Source organism: Ovis canadensis, chromosome 18, assembly GCF_042477335.2.
Source record: "Ovis canadensis isolate MfBH-ARS-UI-01 breed Bighorn chromosome 18, ARS-UI_OviCan_v2, whole genome shotgun sequence".
NCBI lineage: Eukaryota > Metazoa > Chordata > Mammalia > Artiodactyla > Bovidae > Ovis > Ovis canadensis.
In genome coordinates this window covers 941093-963041 of record NC_091262.1, presented here as the reverse complement: position 1 = coordinate 963041, position 21949 = coordinate 941093, and the positions used below count along the sequence as shown (strand labels likewise).

Sequence of the window (21949 nt, the reverse complement as noted above, 5' to 3'; positions counted from 1 at the left end):
CCTCGCGCCAGGAACTCTGCCAGATCGGGCCTCTGAGCAGAGCTGGAGCCTGCTCTACTGGAGGCACACTTGGCTCGGGCAAGCAGGGCTTTCAGCTTGAAGGGGCTGGGCGGCCTCCTCTTCCCCCAAGGAGGCTCGCTTCCCTGCTGGCTGTGCACTCACCAATCAGGCGGGGTAGCAGGGCTCCTCCAGCAGGTCTTGCCTCAGGGGCTGCTTCCCTGAGTTGGGGCTGTGGGCGGGACCCAGACTTGCAGGATCAGGCCCCAACCACTGGCACATGTCTGTGCTGGGGAGGAGAGTGCTAGGGAACCTACGTCTGTCATGCACTTGCTGGGCGCCCACGGAGTCAGCCTCCAGGTGTGCGGGGCTGCAGACCCCAGCCAGGGGCCCTGGGAGCCTGGTGCTCTTCGTGAGGCGCTGAGTCTTGGCTGCCAAGCAACCACTGGAGGAGCCATGCAGGTGCCGTTCCCTTCCCTCTGACAGAGCTCTCACTGCCGGCGCCCTTGGCAGTGTGCAACCCACCAACCCCTAAGCCCTGCCCTAGGACCCCTGGGGCCTAGGTGCAAAGGCAAGGCAGGAGCGGAGCTGAGGCCAGGAAGGCGCCAGTGGCATCTCCCAGCCTCGCGCAGCCTGCTCCTTCCTGGGGAGGGTGCCTAAAAGCAAGGCAAGTCTGGGCAAGTCTCGCCCATGGCAGAGCAGCCTCGCGACAGGAACTCTGCCAGATCGGGCCTCTTAGCAGAGCTAGAGCTCTGCCTTACAGGCGGCTCACTTGGCTCCGGGCAAGCAGGGCTTTCCGCTTGACGGGGCTGGGCTGCCTCCTCTTCCCCCGAGGGGGCTCGGTTCCCTGCTGGCTGTGCACTCGCCAATCAGACGGGGGAGCAGGGCTCCTCCAGCAGGTTTTGACTCAGGGGCTGAGTTCCCAGAGTTGGGGCTGTGGGCGGGAACCCAGACACGCAGGATCAGGCCCGAACCACCGGCACATGTCTCTGCTGGGCAGGAGAGTGCTAGGGAACCTACGTCTGTCATGCACTTGCTGGGCGCCCACGGAGTCAGCCTCCAGGTGTGCGGGGCTGCAGACCCCAGCCAGGGGCCCTGGCAGCCTGGTGCTCTCCGTGGGGCCCTGAGTCTGGGCGGCCAAGCAACCGCTGGAGGAGCCTTGCAGGTGCCCTTCCCTTCCCTCTGACAGAGCTCTCACTGCCGGCGCCCTTGGCAGTGTGCAACCCACAAGCCCCTAAGCCCTCCCCTAGGACGCCTGGGGCCTAGGTGCAAAGGCAAGGCAGGAGCGGAGCTGAGGCCAGGAAGGCGCCAGTGGCATCTCCCAGCCTCGCGCAGCCGGCTCCTTTCTGAGGAGGGAGCATAAAAGCAAGGCAAGTCTGGGCAAGGCTCCCCCATGGCAGAGAAGCCTCGCGTCAGGAACTCTGCCAGATCGGGCCTCTGAGCAGAGCTGGAGCTCTGCTGTACTGGAGGCACACTTGGCCTGGCAAGCACGGCTTTCAGCTTGACGGGGCTGGGCTGCCTCCTCTTCCCCCGAGGAGGCTCGCTTCCATGCTGGCTGTGCACTCGCCAATCAGATGGGGGAGCAGGGCTCCTCCAGCAGGTCTTGCCTCAGGGGCTGCTTCCCCTGAGTTGGGGCTGTGGGCGGGAACCCAGACACGCAGGATCAGGCCCGAACCACCGGCACATGTCTGTGCTGGGGAGGAGAGTGCTAGGGAACCTACGTCTGTCATGCACTTGCTGGGCGCCGAGGGAGTCAGCCTCCAGGTGTGCGGGGCTGCAGACCCCAGCCAGGGGCCCTGGGAACCTGGTGCTCTTCGTGAGGCCCTGAGTCTGGGCGGCCAAGCACCCGCTGGAGGAGCCCTGCAGGTGCCCTTCCCTTCCCTCTGACAGAGCTCTCACTGCCTGCGCCCGTGGCAGTGTGCAACCCACCAGCCCCTAAGCCCTCCCCTAGGACGCCTGGGGCCTAGGTGCAAAGGCAATGTAGGAGCGGAGCTGAGGCCAGGAAGCCGCCAGTGGCATCTCCCAGCCTCGCCCAGCATGCCCCTTCCTGGGTAGGGTGCCTAAAAGCAAGGCAAGTATGGGCAAGTCTCGCCCAGGGCAGAGCAGCCTCGCACCAGGAACTCTGCCAGATCGGGCCTCTGAGCAGAGCTGGAGCCTGCTCTACTGGAGGCACACTTGGCTCGGGCAAGCAGGGCTTTCAGCTTGAAGGGTCTGGGAGGCCTCCGCTTCCCCTGAGGAGGCTCGCTTCCCTGCTGGCTCTGCACTCGCCAATCAGACGGGGGAGCAGGGCTCCTCCAGCAGGTCTTGCCTCAGGGGCTGCTTCCCTGAGTTGGGGCTGTGGGCGCGACCCAGACTTGCAGGATCAGGCCCCAACCACCCTCACATGTCTGTGCTGGGGAGGAGAGTGCTAGGGAACCTATGTCTGTCATGCACTTGCTGGGCGCCCACGGAGTCAGCCTCCAGGTGTGCGGGGCTGCAGACCCCAGCCAGGGGCCCTGGGAGCCTGAGCTCTCCGTGTGGCGATGAGTCTGGGCGGCCCAGCAACCGCTCGAGGATCCCTGCACTTGCCCTTCCCTTCCCTCTCACAGAGCTCTCCCTGCTGGAGCCCTGGCAGTGTGCATGTCACCGGCCCCTAAGTCCTCCGCAAGGACGCCTGGGGCCTAGGTGCAAAGGCAAGGCAGGAGCAGAGCTGAGGACATTAAGGCGCCAGTGGCGTCTCCCAGCCTCGCGCAGCCTGCTCCTTCCTGGGGAGGGTGCCTAAAAGCAAGGCAAGTCTGGGCAAGTCTCGCCCATGGCAGAGCAGCCTCGCGACAGGAACTCTGCCAGATGGGGCTTCTGAGAAGACCTAGAGCTCTGCTGTACTGGAGGCTCACGTAGACCCTGGCAAGCAGAGCTTTCAGCTTGATGGAGCTGTGCTGCCTCCTCTTCCCCGAGGAGCCTCACTTCCCTGCTGGCTGTACACTCGCTGTTCAGGCGGGGGCACAGGGCTCCTCCAGCAGGTTTTGACTCAGGGGCTGTTTCCACTGAGTTGGGGTTGTGGGCGGGTACCCAGACATGCAGGAACAAGCCCGAACCACCTGCACATGTCTCTGCTGGGGAGGAAAGTGCTAGGGAACCTACGTCTGTCATGCACTTGCTGGGCGCCCATGGAGTCAGCCTCCGGATGTGCGCGGCTGCAGACCCCAGCCAGGGGCCCTGGGAGCCTGGTGCTCTTCGTGAGGCGCTGAGTCTGGGCGGCCAACAACCGCTGGAGGTGCCCTGCAGGTTTCCTTCACTTCCGTCTGACAGAGCTCTCACTGCTGGAGCCCTTGGCAGTGTGCAACCCACAAGCCCCTAAGCACTCCCCAAGGAAGCCTGGGGCCTAGGTGCAAAGGCAAGGCAGGAGTGGATCTGAGGCCAGGAATGCGCCAGTGGCATCTCCCAGCCTCGTGCAGCCTGCTCCTTCCTGGGGAGGGTGCCTAAAAGCAAGGGAAGTCTGGGCAAGGCTCGCCCATGGCAGAGAAGCCTTGCGCCAGGAACTCTGCCAGATCGGGCCTCTGAGCAGAGCTGGAGCTCTGCTGTTCTGGAGGCCCACTTGGCTCCGGCGAGCACGGCTTTCAGCTTGACGGGGCTGGGCTGCCTCCTCTTCCCCCAAGGAGGCTCGCTTCCCTGCTGGCTGTGCACTCGCCAATCAGACGGGGGAGCAGGGCTCCTCCAGCAGGTCTTGCCTCAGGGGCTGCTTCCCCTGAGTTGGGGCTGTGGGCGGGAACCCAGACACGCAGGATCAGGCCGGAACCACCGGCACATGTCTGTGCTGGGGAGGAGAGTGCTAGGGAACCTACGTCTGTCATGCACTTGCTGGGCGCCCACGGAATCAGCCTCCGGGTGTGAGGGGCTGCAGACCCCAGCCAGGGGCCCTGGGAGCCTGGTGGTCTCCGTGAGGCGCTGAGTCTGGTCGGCCAAGGAACCGCTGGAGGAGCGCTGCACTTGCCCTTCCCTTCCCTCTCACAGAGCTCTCACTGCTGGAGCCCTTGGCAGTGTGCAAGCCACCGGCCCCTAAGCCCTTGCCAAGGACTCCTGGGGCCAAGGTGCAAAGGCAAGGCAGGAGCGGAGCTGACACCAGGAAGGCGCCAGCGGCATCTCCCAGCCTCGTGCAGCCTGCTCCTTCCTGGGCAGGAAGCCTATCAGCGAGCCAAGTCTGGGCAAGGCTCGCCCAGAGCAGAGCATCCTCGTGCCAGCAACTATGCCAGATCGGGCCTCTGAGCAGAGCTGGAGCTCTGCCGTACTGGAGGCGCACTGGGGCCCAGCCAAGTAGGGCTAGAGCCACAGGCGGCTGGGCTGCCTCTTCTTCCCTGGAGGAGGCTCGCCTCCCCCTGCTGTTCACTCGGCTTCCAGGCGGGGGCGCTCTGCCCCTCCTGCAGGTCTTGGCTCAGGGGCTGCTTGCCCTGAGCTGGGGCTGGGGGCGGGAGCCCAGGCAGAGGCACACTTCGCTCGGGCAAGCAGGGCTTTCAGCCTGAAGGGGCTGGGCAGCTTCCTCTTCCCCCGAGGAGGCTCGCTTCCCTGCTGGCTGTGCACTCGCCAATCAGGCGAGGTAGCTGGGCTCCTCCAGCAGGTCTTGCCTCAGGGGCTGCTTCCCTGAGTTGGGGCTGTGGGCGGGACCCAGACTTGCAGGATCAGGCCCGAACCACCGGCACATGTCTGTGCTGGGGAGGAGAGTGCTAGGGAATCTACGTCTGTCATGCACTTGCTGGGCGCCCACGGAGTCAGCCTCCAGGTGTGCGGGGCTGCAGACCCCAGCCAGGGGCCCTGGGAGCCTGGTGCTCTTCGTGAGCCGCTGAGTCTTGGCTGCCAAGCAACCGCTCGAGGATTCCTGCACTTACCTTTCCCTTCCCTCTCACAGAGCTCTCACTGCTGGAGCCCTTGGCAGTGTGCAATCCACCAGGCCCTAAGCAATCCCCAAGGACCCCTGGGGCCTAGGTTCAAAGGCAAGGGAGGAGCGGAGCTGAGCCCAGGAAGGCTCCAGTGGCTTCTCCCAGCCTTGCGCAGCATGCTCCTTCCTGGGGAGGTAGCGTAAAAGCAAGGCAAGTCTGGGCAAGGCTCGCCCATGGCAGAGAAGCCTCGCGCCAGGAACTCTGCCAGATCGGGCCTCTGATCAGAGCTGGAACTCTGCTGTACTGGAGGCACACTTGGCCTGGGCAAGCAGGGATTTCAGCTTGACGGGGCTGGGCTGCCTCCTCTTTCCCCGAGGTGGCTCGCTTCCCTCTTGGCTGTGCACTCGCCGATCAGGCGGGGGCGCAGGGCTCCTCCAGCAGGTCTTGCCTCAGGGGCTGCTTCCCCTGAGTTGGTGCTGTGGGTGGGAACCCAGACAGGCAGGATCAGACCCCAACCACTTGCAGATGTCTCTGCTGGGGAGGAGAGTGCTAGGGAACCTACGTCTGTCATGCACTTGCTGGGCGCCCACGGAGTCAGCCTCCGGGTGTGCGGGGCTGCAGACCCCAGCCAGGGGCCCTGGGAGCCTGGTGCTCTCCGTTAGGCGCTGAGCCTGGGCGGCCAAGCAACCGCTGGAGGAGCCCTGCACCTGCCCTTCCCTTCCGTCTGACAGAGCTCACACTGCTGGAGCCCTTGGCAGTGTGCAACCCACTGGCATCTAAGCCCTCCCCAAGGAGGCCTGGGGCTTTGGTGCAAAGGCAAGGCAGAAGAGGAACTGAGGCCAGGAAGGCGCCAGTGGCGTCTCCCAGCCTCGCGCAGCGTGCTCCTTCCTGGGCAGGAAGCCTAGCAGCGATGCAAGTCTGGGCAAGGCTTGCCCAGGGCAGAGCAACCTCCCGCCAGTAACTCTGCTAGATCGGGCCCCTAACGAGAGCTGAATCTCTGTGGTACTGAAGTCGCACTGGGCTCCGCCCAAGCAGGGCTTGCAGCTGCTCGCGGCTGGGCTTCCTCACGCGGCTGGGCTGCCTTTCTTCCCTGGAGTAGGCTCTTTTCCCCGCATGCTGTTCACTTGGCTTCCGGGGGGGGGGGGGGGCACGCTCTGTTCCTGCTGCAGGTCTTGGCTCAGGGGCTGCTCCCCCTGAGCTGGGGCTGTGGGCGGGAGCCCAGACAGGCAGGGGCAGGCCCCAACCAGCTGCACACCCCCCTGCTGGGGAGCAGAGGGCTAGGGAAGCTACGTGTGTGAGGCAGCTGCTGGGCGCCCACGAGTCAGCCTCCCAGGCATTCTTCAAGCCTCAGCCCACCAGGGCAGGCTAATAAAGAACTATGGACCCTCTTAGCCCTCACTTTAACCTATAACCCTAATGGTAACGCCCCGAACTCTAAGAAGAGGGGGGTCCCCGAATTCTAACCTGAACCCGAACCCTAACAAGTGGGGGGGGTTGCCCGAACCCTAACCCTAAGCTTAACAATAAACCTCTAAAATAAAAAAATTTTCTGGTCTAAGCCCTGGCTCTTGCAGTCCCCTGCCCCTTAAAAGCGAAAAGGTCAGACTAGAGACTTGAACTCCTGATTTAGAGGCCATAGTCTGCCTGCCTACTGGCCCGCCTAACCCCTATGCCACAGAGGCTTACTGCTTTCAGCAGGGCTCCCGAACCCTCTTCAAGCCTCGGCCCGCCAGGGCAGGCTAATAAAGAACTATGGGCCCTATTAGGGCTCACTTTAAGCTGTAACCCCAACACTAATGCTAACCCTAACCGTAACCCGAACCCTGACCCTGACATGAACCCTAACCCAAACCCGAACTCTTAGAAGAGGGGGGATCCCCAAATTCTAACCCTAACCCTGAACCCGAACCTGAACAAGTTGGGGGGTTGCCCGAACCCTAACCCTAAGCTAAACAATAAACCTCTAAAATAAAAATAAACGTTTCTGGTCTAAGTCCCGCCTGTTGCTGTCCCCCGCCCCCTAAGAGCAAAAGAGTTAAGCTGCGGACTTGAACTCCTGACTTACAGACCATCGTCTGCCTGCTCACCAGTGCACCTAACCGCTACGCTACAGAGGCTTGCTGTTCTGACAGAGCTCCCGGACCCTCTTCAAGCCTCTGCCCGCCAGGGTCTGGCTCTATAGACTATCATGGCTGTCCTAGGTCATCTTTGCTTTCTATAGTCATAGTTTTATCCCTAAATCATAGACAGATCAGCTGAGAAAAAGCTTGGATTGTCTCGGTGGGGTGGATTTGCTTGTCCTTGTGTTTCACCTGGAGGCAGTCGCGGTCCCGCGGGCCTGTCCTGGAAGGGGGCGTGGGGGTGGGGCGCACCGTGAGCGCGTCGGGGGCGGGGCGAGCCTGGGCGGCTGGTCAGGAGCGCGGCTCACGTGAGCGGGTCTGGGGCGGGATGAACATGGCGGCGCGTCGGGGGCCAGGCTTCCCAGTTGTGCTCTCAGGGCTCGCCATTGCAGCTGGGAATGCTCGTTTCGTGGGCTCCTGGGTCCCCGTCGATTGGCATCCAGCGAGTAGAGCGCAGGGCTGTGGGCCACAGGTAAGGGAACTCGGACTGGGTGGAGCAGGGAACCATGTATTCTGCCCTCTTTGTTTGCAGTCTCGGAGCCGACTAAAATGGCGGTCGCAGAAAAGCCTCGCCTTTGGGGCCAAGGGTTTTGCCGCTTTACCCCTTTGCATAAAGCTCAGACCCGCGCGGTTTTCCCAAGCAGCCTAGTGTGTTGCTTCCTACAGGCCTGGAGAGGATAACAGGCAGGAAGGCCAGGGGTCTCCAGCCAGAGAAAATAGACTGCAAGTGTCAGACGTTTTTTTCTCTGTCTTAAGAGGCAGGAGGAGACAAAAGAGTGCTGCATTTTTTTTTCTCCATCTTGATACAAATTTAAAAGGAGGTTTCTCTGAAAATTCTGTGTTGCCATGACCACTCCTGGCTCCACCTGAATTTAACTTTTCTCAAACCTTGAACTAAGCAATGCATTTTTCTTATGGAAATGTTTGTCTTAAGGTATGCTAATGTGCTATGTATTTACCCAAGGCTCTGTCTTCAGGTCACTTCCCCCTAAAGGCTCAGAAACGACTTGACAAACCAGTATGTTTTACTCATACCTTGTTCTCTTAATCTATGTGAATGAAACTATATATTTGCTTGGAAATCTGCCTTTCTTCAAGATTCATGTCCATCATTTTATGGCCTGGGATGACTCATCTGCTGCCAATGTTATCTCAATGCTTGCTGTGGGTGAGGGGCCTGGTGCCACTCTCTGAGACATTGTCTTTCTTTCATTAGCAGACTGCTAGTGGCTCTATAACATCTGGCTAAAGACTAGCAGGGGGTACTCTTTCTTCCCCCTTTTAATGTCTATGTCAGCAGCTCTCTCGATCTCTTTTATACTTTAATAAAACTTTTAAACAGAAAACCTCTGAGCCATCAAGCTTCTTCACTTGCCCTGGATTGAATTCTCTGGAGGCCGAGAATGCTGGCATCTTTTGTGGTTTAGCAGCCACGTTTCAGCCTTTTGTAATTCATATTGAATCTTCATTTCAGATTGAAGATGCCTTCCACGGTATTGCCAACTGAAGCCTTTTCATCACTATGGAGTATCTGTCCATGTCTTTAGGGTATTTTTCAGCAATCATGTATCATTTCCAGTGTGCCAGTCTTGTCATCCTCATTCTGTCCATAGCAAAGTCTTTTATTACTGTTGATATGATTGAAAGGGAATTGTTTGTTTAAATTCCCTTTCAGATTGTTATTTGCTGGTGTATACAGATAACACTGTGTCATCATTCATTTGTATCAGTTTGGACAGCTTGATAGTTGTCTTTAGTTTCTTTAATTTCTCATAATTTAAGATGACCCTGGCTCATATATTTACAGTCTCACCCCTAGTCTCAGTCATTTCTTCAAAGAACTGTCCTTTTTTTAAACATTACATTATTTTTGACTGTGCTGGGTCTTTATTGCTCGTTTGTCTAGTTGTAGTGAGCAGAGGCTACCCTCTAGTTGCTGTGCCATGGCTTCTCATTGCAGTGCTTTCTCTGTTTGCAGAACTTGGGCTCTGGAGCATGCAAACTTCTAGAGTTGTTCAAGGGCTTCGTTGTCCCTGGGTGTGTGGGATCTCCTACACAGGAATTGAACCCGTGTTCCCTGCATCGGTAGGCAGATTCTTTACCACTGGGCCATCAGAGATGTTTCCTGTTCCCTTTTATTAGAGAATGATATTTAAAACATACATGTAGGAGCTCAATATGCTCACCTTTGAACATATTCAGTTAAAGGTAATTTGTGATGTCTCCAACCTGATCCACCACGACATGGACATTGTAACGTTTCCTTTTGTTTATCTGTAACTTTGCCTTCCAATGGTAAGATACCTGGCTTCCACCGCTTGTCATACACAGAATTCAGTGCTTGTCCCATGTGGTTACTGAAAAAAAAAAACCTGTCAGATTGTCTTTCAAAGGGGGCTCTGCATGCATTGCACCAGTATCTTGAGTATGTTTTTCTATGATAGTTTACTATCAGTATACCCTCAGTGGCCTATTTCAGTCACTACCAATTATGAATGGGCTTGTTTGCTCTAGTGTTCTTGGACAATTTGAGTACAGTTTCTTTGTCAGATATGCATTTTTTTAGGAAAACAGTTTTATTGATTGTTGGCTGTGTTGCATCTTTGTGTGTGGGCTTTTCTCTAGTTTTGGTGAGCATGGGCCATAACTAGTGGTTTGCAGGCTTCTCACTGCAGTGTCTCCTCTTGTTGAGGGGCACAGGCTCACGGGCTTCAGTGGCTGCAGCATGTGAACTCGGCATCGTGGCTTCCAGGATCTAGAGCACAGGCTCGCTCGGCTGTTGTGGCACACGGGCTCCATAGGATGTGGGATCTTCCCATCCTAGGGATCGCACATGCATCTCCAGCACTGGCAGGTGGATTCTTTACTATGGAACCACCAGGGCATATTTTAGATTCTAGTTTTCCACACATGTATCTAGTGAAAGAGGCCAGGATCAAGAGGCATGGCAGCTGGGAATCCTCAGCCCCAGCTCTGGTGTGCTATCCAAAGCTCTGGGGCCTTTGGTGAGCAGCTCAGCTTCCCTGGGACTGTTTCCTCCCATCAGAAATGCCCTGCTTTTGGACTGTAGCCCACCAAGCTCCTCTATCCCTGGGATTTCTGAGACCAGAGTACTGCAGGTGGTGCCATTTCCTTCTCTGCTGCTGCTGCTGCTGCTGCTGCGGCTGCGTCGCTTCAGTCGTGCCTGACTCTGCGCGACCCCATAGACAGCAGCCTACCAGGCTCCTCTGTCCCTGGGATTCTCCAGGCAAGAACACTGGAGTGGGTTGCCATGTCCTTCTCCAGTGCATGAAAGTGAAAAGTGAAAGTGAAGTCACTCAGTGAAGTCGTGTCCGTCTCTTAGTGACCCCGGGGTTGCAGCCTACCAGGCTTCTCTGTCCATGGGATTCTCCAGGCAATGGTACTGGAGCGGGCTGCCATTGCCATTTCCTTCTCTACAAGATAACGTTTTGAAGATATTTTCTCCTGGATATTGCTTTTGATGAAGGAAGGGGGATCCCTTCCCAGGGCTTGAGAGTGAGTTCTTGTCTGACACTGGGCAATGAGTTGTCTGAGGAGAGGAGTGCTGTCCAAGCGAGAGGCTTTATTGGGAAGGGCTGCCGGGGTGGAGGGCAGGAGGGTGAGGGAAACGGAGAGAACCACTCTGTCACGTGGCTCACAGTCTCAGGTTTTATGGTCATTGGGTTAATTTCTGGTTTGTCTCTTGCCAGGCATTCTGAATTGGGATCTCTCTTGGGGGCACACGCATCACTCAGCTGAGATGGATTCCAGCAATGTGGATCCTGGGAGGTTGGTAGGACCTCTGAACTGGAGCCTCCCATCACCTGACCTCTCCAGAATTCTGGTTGGTGGTAGCTTGTTCGTTCCTTGTTCCTTCCCAGGGCCTCCTGTTGTAAGATGACTCCTGCAAGTGTTTTCTTTTCTCTGTTGCCTGGCCAGGGTGGGTGGTCCGTGGTTCATTTAACAGTTTGTTTTTGGTTCTCTCGAGTAAGGTCCTCCACGGGGTAAATGTATGAAATGATAAAAGGCAATGTTTTAACTAATTTATATTCATAATTTGGTAAGTTGGCTTGTTTTGTGTATGTTAGACCTGATTACCAGACCAAAGGTCATGTAGAACTTTAGTAGTTTTCTAAAATTCTATAGTTTTTAAAATGGAGTTACCTTGTTGCAAAGTTTGTGTTTATGTTCAGATTTTTTAAAAGTTATTTCTTTTTAGTTGATTGATCATTGCTTTACAATATTGGTTTGATTTGTCATACATCCACATTAGGTGTACCTATGTCCTCTTGCTCTTGAATCTCCCTCCCACCTCGCACGCATTCCCACCTCTCCAGGTTACTACTGAGCCCCAGTTTGAGTTCCCTGAATCATACAGCAAATTCCCATTGGTTGTCTATTTACAAATGTAGGTGTACCTGCATCCATGCTGCTCTCTCCATTCATCTCACCCTCTCCCTCTTGTTCCCCACCCTCGTCTGTAAGTCTGTTCTCTATGTCTGCACCTCCATTGCTGCTCTGTGAACAGACTCGTCAGTACCATCCTTCTAGATTCCATGTTTTTCTCTCTTTGACTGACTTCCCTCCCCTTTATTAGAACAAACTCAAATGTGTTCCTTTTTATGGCTGCATTCCATGCAGGCTCTGATTGTTCCTTAGCCATGTTTTGCGGAGGGTCATGGAGCTATTCTGCTCCATTTCAGTTTGGGCTTCCAGTCTGAGTGCTCGCAGCAGAGCTGCTTCTGGGTGAGCCCTCTGAGGTCTGTGAGCACCGGGCTGCCCGCTCTTCTCTTGTGGCCCGCAGGGGGCGCCAAAGGCCCCTCTGACCCGCGGGCCCAGGACGCTTTGCCTTTAGACTCTGCTCCGTGAGCAGCTGGCGGGAGCTTTGTCTCCTCAGGACCATCAGGGCTCAGGCTTCTGGATAACAGGGCTGCATCCAGGCTGAGAGGAGCAGGGTTGCCTCAGTGCCCACCAGCAGGGAGGCGCTGCAAGAGCGAAAAATGAGGATGGAGTAGACGTTTCCTGTGTCCAGCTGAGGGCTGACTGGAGGTCCATCTCAGAGGACTCAGGGGGAAAGAGCTCCGTGTGCAAAGCGGTGGGTTTTCAGTTAGATTTGCGTTAGATGATGTAGAGGATGAACACTGATGTTCTTCCGTGTAGGTGGCCATTTTCCTGTCACTGTTTCTTGAGAAGACTGTCCTTTCCTCTTCGCTCGTTCCTGGTTTGATTTTCAGGAACTGACCATGTACAGGTGGGTTCGTTTCTGGGCTCTCTATTCTCTCCTGGAGTCCATGTGTCTGTGTTCCTGCCAGTTCCTCACTGTGGTGGTCACTACAGCTCCGTGATGTAGTTTGAAGAGGGATAGGAAGATGCCTCCAGCTGTGTTCCTCTTTCTCAGAGTCTTTTTGGCCGTTTAAGGTCCTGTTCAACAGTAGCAGCCTAATATTAGGAATATTTCTATTTCTGTGAAAAATGCCATTGAATATTATTTTGTGATTGCAGTCCGTGTATTTGTTGATGACTTTGGTTGGAATGGACCTTTTAATTCCTCATTGTTCCAGTGCATGAGCGTGGAATAATTTTCTGTGTGTTTGTATTTTCTTTGGTTTCTTTATCAGTGCCTTCTAGTTTTCTGACTACTGGTTTTTTATGTTCTTGATTAAGTTTGTTGCTAGATGTTTTATTTAAGTGGGATTTTCTTAATATTTTTTTCTGATTGTTATTAGTGTATAGAAATGCAAGTGATTTTTGGACTGTAAAGGGTAGTATTTTATGATTGTAAATTAATCCAAAATGATTCAGCTTTACTGAATGTAGTCTAACAACTTTTTGTGAAGTGATGTGGAACATTTTATCTGTAAGATCTGTTTCTCCTGCAGTAGGTCATCCAGAGGACCCAAGACATGGTGGTTACTAATAGACTTCCCACACTACTTCTTCATTCCACGTGGACTCCTTCACGGGCAGTGAGCATCGCAGCTTCCCTTGAACTTCATCTGGGTAAGTCTTGGCCTGTATCAGAAAGTTTCCTGCCTGTCTGCTCTAAATTTCTTTTGTGGTATTGACATGGTTGTTTTGAAACCTAGTATACTTTCCAGTCATTTAAAATGTACAGAAAATGCCTAGCAATGGGAACAAGTGCTAGCATTTGCCACATCATCTAAAATACTCTATGTGTTTTATCCAAAATGGGTACCTTCTGCAGAACCAGCACATAATCTCCAAAATCAGGAAATCATATGGTACCTACATTATAATGTAATCCACTGCCCCACTTCCACTTTTAGCAATTGTTCAAGTGTATGAATATATCTTTTGTTTCCATCGTCATCCTTTTTTCTTTATTTAGAGTGTTACTGAGATTTTCAGTTATTTGGACAAACTTGATGGATTGAAAGCAGACATGGTGAATAAGGGTTCTGGGTGGCCTTTTCTATGTGGATTTCTTTTTCACTGAAGATGGTTTTAATATTTATTCATGTGGTAACATGTATGAATCCTGCATTCTTTCTCCCCCCCCCCCATAGTAATTAAAAATAAATAATATGCCATTTACCATTTAGATATTTGTAAGCATACAGTGTTGTAGCAGACAACCTTTTCTTGTTTTGCAAACCAGTTTAATAATGTGCACCTTGTGCGTGCTTTGGAGAAACTCAGGAAACTGAGTCAGTGACTGAAATGGCCCAAGATATCACCTTAGATTCCATCTTCATCTGAAAACAAAACAGGCACTTTCTGGTGGTCCAGTGGCTGAGACTGGACACTCCCAAAGAAGGAGGCCCAGGTTCATTCCCTGATCCAAGAGCTAGATCTCCCATGCCACAAAGGAGAATTTGCATGTTGTAGCTAAATATCTGGCTTACCTCAATGAAGGTTGACCTGGCGCAGCCAAATTAAAAAAGAAACAAATATTTTACAGATACAACCAAAGGAAAGGAAGGGTATGGTTGTTGTGCAGATTTACGGCTTAGCTTTCCCTATCGATAGAAAAGAAAAAAGAGTTTCAAAAGACTGTGTCTCATCCTTCTATCTGGCATATAGAGAGGATTCCTTTGAAATGAGATTTCTCTGGTAAATGTGACTCACAGAAGAGCTGTCTTGAACTTGGGTTTCAGAGATGATCATGTGTCCTCTAAAAAAAAAAGTTAATTGGGTCCCACTAATTCTCATGCTGAGGTGGTATATTTTGTGGTAGCATTTGCTCCCCTTCACTTTGGATGTATCCCCATTTGTTTACACTGTCATCTACTGAAGACATCCTGATATTTGAAAGTTTTTAGTTATTACAAGTAGAGCTGTTGTATATAATCATGTGATACTTTTTGTCTGGACGTTTTCAAAGCTGTTTAGTAAGTGCTAGCCATATAGTATTCAGGTCACAGGTGAGCTTTGTTTAGCTGTGGAAAAATCCAGCTATGTTTCTCTGTGGCATGTGGGATCTTCTGGGGTAAGGGATCAAACTAGAGTGTCTTGCATTGTCAGGCAGATTCTTTACCACTGAGCCACCGGAGAAGTTGTGCCCTACCCCCGTTTTTTTTTTTTGAGTTTACTGGATCTAATAGGTGTGCAGTGCTACCTCACTGTTATTTTAGTTTGTAATTTCCTAATGATATGTGATTTTGAGTCTTTTTGATAGGCTTATTTGCTATCTTTATATTTTTGTAGGCCAGGTGTTTAGGTGTATACATTTTTTATGAGATTGTTCTAGATTTTTTGGTATATTTGGAGTACAATCCTTTATCAGATATGTATTTTATAAATATATTTTCCTGTGGCTTGTGTTTAAGTTTTGTGAATAAGGTTTTTCACAGTTTAAATGTCTAATTCTTTAAAGTTAATGTTATATATGTTTTATATCCTTTTTTGGATAGACTTTAGTGTGTTGTTGTTGTTGTTGTTAAATTTTATAAGCAGAAGTGAGGTACTGTAGATACAGTTTTAAGCTAAGCTGAGGTACCATAGATACAGTTTTGCCTTTTGTCTGTTAAGAAGTTTGAGTGAGTTTGGTGTACACTGTATATAACATTATGTCTACATTCATTTGACTGGATATAGCTTCCAATTATTTGTCTAATTGGTTTTGGAGATATCACGGGAAGTCAGTTTTTCCAAGGGAAACTGAGGTCCATGAAACATGAACTCTTTTCGATCGGTCGGAATCACTCTCTGCTATTTCTGACAGATTTGACTTGTTTGGATATCTCATATGAGTGGAATCACAGAACGTTTGTCTTTTCTTGGTCTGGTTTATTTCACATGATCTAATGACCATAAGGTTTGTCCACATTGTCGCATTGTCAGAATTACTGACTTTGAAGGGCCGAATCAGATTCCATTGTGTGTATACCACAGTTTGTTTATGGAATTGGCTGCCATGGACACTTAGATCACTTCTGTTTGTTTGCCAGTGTGAATCATGCTGTTGTGAGTATGACGGAAGAAGTATCCATTTTTTCAGCCCCCTTTCCCAATCCTTTTGGGTACATAGCTTGAATTGGAATCGAACTATGTATTTATTCCATGTGTTTGTTTTGGAGTCATTTCTGTAATGTCTTGCAGAGTGGCAGCACCATTTAATGTACTTTTTCGTATGGTGGAATACCGTTCAAGCTTCTGAATATACCTTGTGTTGCATATTCAGTCTCCCACCAACGGACACTTGAATGAGTTCTACCTTTGAGCTATTGTGAATGTCACTATGAGTATTTGTGTACCAGTTTTTGTTTGAATTATTAACAAGTACATTACTATATATAAAAGAAGCCACAAGGACCTACTGTACAGGTTAGGAAACTATTAAATATCTTATGATAATGTATAATGGAAGAGAATCTCAAAAGGAATATATGAAAAGCACATAGTAACCATGATATTTATTGTGCCAACACTATGAGTTATCATAGCACTACTCAACGTGTATTTATACATGTCAGTAAAATATTCACATCTGTAAGGATATTATAAAAAATTATATAAAAAATCAAGAATTCAAACAGAGATTAAATAAACTTCCTGTCATTGCTCATCATCATTTATACATTCATACTACCTGTAACACTCATTGTATAAGTGCTGGACTAGCAATTGATGTTCTCGTAAACCAAGAGATTGTGAAGGTGTAAGGAAATATAGCTTATTGAATTCCTTAATGAAGGATTATAGAACTCTATGTCCATGAAGTGAATGAAATTCCATTTTATTGAACCACATTCTTACTAGAGTGATGAGCTTCCACCCCACCCAACGTTAGTTCACAATGAAATCCTGCAGTCCTCTGGCCTCAATGTCTGCTTCCTGCTACCGAGAAAGAAAAGATGAGGAAGTCCTGACAAAACCGATGCTATTTTTCTTTTTCTGATTTGTATTTTATCGCAGGGCTTGGCAAAAAGAGGGCCCAACCTGTTTTTAGAGTTCCATCCCAAGGGTCCCTCTGGCATGTTCCCTATGTTGACAAAGTGCTGATTATTTTCAACAAAGGACAATGATCTGCACTTCACTATCTGTTGCTTGAGCTGGAATAGCGGGCATCCCTTGAAGTGCATTCCTTCATGCTGAAGTAGGCATCCCTGAAGCAATAGTATAAGAGGAACACATTTATCACGTAGACATCGCAGCCCATGCATTTGTAATAATTTTTCAGTTATACCCATCATCATCGGAGGAACTGACTTGTCCCAGTAACAACGAGAGTACCCAGTATAACAGTTCCTTGACTTATGAGTACTTCCTATGAGTACCCTTATGAGTACTTCTTCCAATGTTGTTTCTCCTACTTTGGTCATGAACAGTAGAAGCTGATGGCAGTGGTCCTTGAAATGTATGTCGATTCCTAGGTGGCACAGTTGATAAATAAAAAATCTGCCTACCAGTGCAGGAGGGGGAAGTGATGTGGGTTTGATCCCTGGTTCAGGAAGATAACAATTCATACACATGTTTTATGTGAACCAGTTTGATACTCATGAGTTTTTTCTTCTGTATACAGAAAAACAAATGCTGTTCAAGGACACTGAAAGAACCCTGATGTTGAAAATCAGATCTGTATTGTGAGCAATGCTTAGATATCCATGAGTCGAAGCATAGTATTATGCCTATCATCCTTGTATTTCTCTCAGTGAAATATGTTGAGGAAAACTCTTCATTCGTGGTCTAGATTCACGAAGAAGCTAAATAGCATTCATCCTTTACGTTGACAACTGTGAATTTAAATCTCCTGTGAATCCTATGTGACAACCACACATACCAACATGAGTTATCAGTATTATATCAATATTTTTAGTCCTATTGTATGTCAACTAAAAAAATCAGTATATAATTGTACATGAAGTCAAGACATAAAATCAGTGCAAATACAAAATGTTCCATCCTTTGAGAAAGGGAGAAAAACATCTCTGTGCTTAGCCTATTGCATTTTTATGTATTAGACCCTTAAGTAGTTTATTCACCACACCCTGTGAATGATTCACAAATCTTCAGAGAAGAAAGGATCATTTCTCTTGAACAATGAGTAGTTCAACTATTCTCAAAGCAAAGCCATAAGTGAGTCTTATTTTGGGTGAGACCATGAAAACTCAGCGTTTTCATTATGCTTGTGCTTATGATGGGAGGAGGTCTGAGAAAGCACTTCTGAAGGTTTATTCATACCAGTCGTTCTCATATGTATCGAGTCTTTAAAGGTCGAATCACCAAGGTGTTGCTTCTACACTTGTACTAGGCTGAGCAGCAACATTCCCTTTCTCCGTAAGTGCAGTAGACGTGTTCCCAACCTGTCTGTCTTCTGTCCTCTGGAGTATGCATTGCTTGAGCTCATCACAGCCTAGTAGATGGAAATCATCAGGATATTCTGGAAACCCTTTTTATTTCAGTCTGTTCAGGAGGTTACCACTGCTGCAAACCTCTGGATTTTACCAAGCGCTTTTAACAACCTCAGATGAAGGATATAAGTCAACACTGGTGACAGCCACGGGCTTCCATGGCCTATCCATGATTGTTGGCTTTGCTTTCATAATCATCCTGTTTCTTATACCAGCTAAACTGTCAGTGTATTTTTTAATTACCATTTTATCTTTGATGGTTTTTAGAGCTATTATGGATTTTCCTATATATCTTCACTTATCGGTGAGGGTCTTATGTTAGTAGTAGTTATGACAACTGACTTTCTGTCTGTTAGCTGTGGCAGAATAAAAAAAGAATGACCCACTGTATATTATTAATATTATGTATCAATATATTGTTAGTTTTATTGTTTGCAGTCATCCAATTCCAAGTTTCTGAAATAAACTTTCAGAAAAATCACATCCTTTTGAATGCCCATTTGACTGAATAGGAGCACGGAAATGTTCTTCCATAAAATTGTTTACAGTTTCCATTCCGTTTCTCCTGTTTGATGTAGATATTGGCCTTTGGTTCTATCAGTAGCTTTGCAAGTAAAAAAAAAAATTAATTAGAGCTCGTATGGTAATTTTACTGTTAGCAATAAGTTTAGCATAAAATGAACACAGAAGAGGTTACAGTAGACCAAATATGAAAGTCAGTTTAAAAGAAAACATAGTGTTGAATGTTTACAGTAGGAATATAGTTATGAAGTTCCTTTATTATTATTCTATCCTTTCCTTTTGTTTTGCAGGGGTGTTAATGTACAGATTCCAGTACTATGGCTAGAGCGAATAATAGTATCATTATTCTTGAGAGCAACTCTACTAAGTCTTCACGCTCATGTCACTCAAGGTTTTTTAATACCTATTATGTTAGTCGTGTTTGTAGTTTGTGAAGTCACATAAGTTGCATTCATTCAAGCAATAGTATCAAACAGCTATGGCATCAATTATAGATGTGAATCGATATCGAATGTGAATCCATTTCACTGTGACAAGTTATTATTGTAGATATTCTATTCATGCCAGTAACAAAGCTGTGCAGAAATAATACAATGTTTATTAAGAAAATAAGATTTACTAATTTGTTTTATTATTCTATTTCTTTTAAACAGATTTAATGACAACAGGCTCAACTTTTCATTCACTTGTATGACTATGAGCAGTTTGACCAAGTTGAAGAAGATGACTCGTTTGTAGTCTTCCTCATCAGCTCATTCCATCTACTGGCTTTAAAATCATTTAGTACAGAGCTCACCGTCTAGGTGTTCATCCAGTGTTTTGTTTGCTTATCATGCAGGATCATTTTAAAAGGAAAAGTATGTGTGTATGAGTTAGAGCTCTGATCCCAGGAGTCCATGTAGAAGCTTCCCCTGAGAAATGTATCGTTTTTGCACCAATGCTACTGAAATGTGTGAATGTGGTATACCACGCGTCCCAATAAGTGTAAACAGCGTCATAGGCTACTTATTTGAAATGACCAGTACTCATGACATTCCATTCAACTGAGGACTAAATATAGCCAACGTAGGCTGTGTTTGCCAAATAGACTTTGAAGTATTCTTCACACAGTCCTTCATCGATGCCAGTTTTCAGATCGAAGAAACCCTTGCTCCATGAAGTTTGTGAACACATATACTCATGTTTTGTTTGAGATTTTAAAGTCATTCTTCAGTTTTGTTGGAGGAATGGTTCTGTATATGCCCCGTGGATCCCCAAATCCACTGATGTTCATGTGTCTTGGGGCTTCCCAGGTGGTTCTAGTGGTAAAGAACATGCAGAACATACCCATGCAGGAGACATGGGAGGTATGGATTCCATCCCTGGGGCAGGAAGATCTCCTGAGGGAGAGCATGGCAACCCCCTCCAGTATCTTTGCCTAGAGAATCTCATGGAGAGAGGAGCCTGGTGGGGCCTAGTCCATATGATCCCAAGGAGTTGGACACAATGTAAGTGACTTCGCACAGCACATGATTCGTTGTCATAGCTAATATAATGGAGATGACATAAAAAGAAGCACCAGCGGGCGAAAGTCAATATCCATCACTTTTAAACTTTGGAATGTATTGTGATATTTTACATCCATATTTGTATGACTTGATAGTTGGAGAATCGATGCATGTGAAGGCCTGGTTGTGTTATATGTATGTTGAGGGAAGATATATTTTTATGTGGTTTGACATATAGGTCCCATTTCATTCGTAGACATATGCATACTCATCACTTATCATCATTTTTTTTTTTTTGAAAAGACCATTGTTTGGAAAGGTTGTTGTCTAACCATGAAAGATGCTTGAATTCTTGGGCTCCTTAGAGGAAGAATTCAACCCGGGGCCAGTGATGAGGCTTGATCAGTCAGAGCTTTTGTGTCCCAACGTTTTATTAAAGTATAAAAGAGAGAAAGCTTCTGACATAGACATCAGAAGGGGGCAGAAAGAGTGCCCCCCTACTCATCTTTGGCTGGATGTTATCTAGCTACTAGCAGTCTACTCATTAGAGAAAGGAATGGCAGCAGACCCCTCACCCACAAGATATATGGAGATGACCGTGGCACCAGGTGAGTCATCCTGGGCCATAAAACGATTGATATGAGCAAATGGATAGCTTCATTCACATAGATCAGGAGAGCCATGTATGAGTAAAGCATATTGGTTTGTCAAGTCAGTTCTGAGCCTTTAGGCAGAACCTACTTGAAGATAGAGTCTAGGGTAAATACATAGTACATTCACATAGCTTAAGGCAAACCTTTCCATGAGAAAAATGCCTTGGTCAGCTCAAAGTATGAGAAAAGTGAAGTTCAGGCGGAACCAGGTGTCATTATAGCAACACAGAATTGTAAGAGAAAATCTCTGTTTAAATTTGTATCAAGAAGGGGAAAAAAGATAACAGCTTGTTTCCTCCTGCCTCGGAAGTGACAGATAACAACTGTCTGACACTTGCACCCCATTTCCTCCCTTTGGAGACCCCTGGCCTTCCTGGCTGTTACCCTCTCAGTTTCATTCATTGAGCGTTTTCTGCCTTGTGAAACATTGGGCATAGAAGTATGTGTTTATTTAGGGGTATTTCATCCAATTTCATTTAAATGCATATGTGAATTAGAAAGTTTGACATGCTGTTGCTTTGTATACCGATTGGGAAATGTGAGCCTCCAAGCTTAATTTAGTTTTTCATGTTCATTTTTCTTTTTAGGGGTACAAAGAAAAATAATATGACTGTTAAGATCAGCTTTCGTATTTTTTGCCAAATATGAATTGGGATCACATCGATCAGAGATGAGTCTGTGCATGAAAGCCCTAATAACTAATGCTAATTGACTTCACTACCATGGGATGTTTTCATATCTATTGAGGATTTACTTCATGTATTTCGATTTTAACTTTCTGTCTTACAGCCTTGTTTGTAGATCAAAGCTATTTGAAATTGTCATCTGGTTTCAAATGGCTTGTGAGGTTATTCATGAGTGGTTCATAAAACCGAATGGATTGTACGTAGCCATACTTTGTTGTCATTCTATGAATTTGAAGAATGTCTGAAGAATGTCTGCAGTTATGCCTTAAAGATTCATACAATTGATGTCCAATATTTATCTCAATAGACTTGCTTTCAATTTGTAGTTTCCTATGCGTATGTCTTTCTTTATGGATTTGGGTAGAACTTGTATTGGAACACTGAAAAATCTGTGATATCAACCGTGCTGACCTTTCTGGTGGTCATCATTAAGATTTTCACGCTCTATGGATCCTAGTGGAAACAGGTGCTGTTCATCCTACTTTTGTGAAGATTGAACTCATCGTAGAAAGTGGAATTTGTTGAAATATTTATGGTATAAATAAATCTTGTCTCTATAATTACCCAGAGTCCTGGTGCGTATTTGATTGCTAAGTTATAAAATGTATGAGATAGATGTGATCCATCAATGGCGACTGGATAAGTGGTGGAGAGGTATTTTGGTGATGCAAGAGATTTAAATGATATGATCATAGTATTTATATCCCTTTTATGTGGATAATGGGTCTTGGATCCATGTTTGAAACCTTACAACCTCGTCTTTTGTTATGCATGGGAAGTGTCAAAAATGAAGAAGATGCGGGTAGGTACTTCAAGGGTA

At 48.3% G+C, this 21949-nt stretch overlaps 1 long non-coding RNA gene across 1 annotated transcript; it reads left to right on the top strand.

Moving 5' to 3' along the window:
• The first annotated feature begins 7268 nt into the window (after positions 1 to 7268).
• On the top strand, positions 7269 to 21689 carry LOC138423572 (uncharacterized). Its single transcript, XR_011250315.1, has 5 exons — positions 7269 to 7439; positions 10678 to 10811; positions 12847 to 12967; positions 18957 to 19790; positions 21031 to 21689. It is a non-coding gene; the product is annotated as an uncharacterized lncRNA (long non-coding RNA).
• Positions 21690 to 21949: the final 260 nt, after the last annotated feature.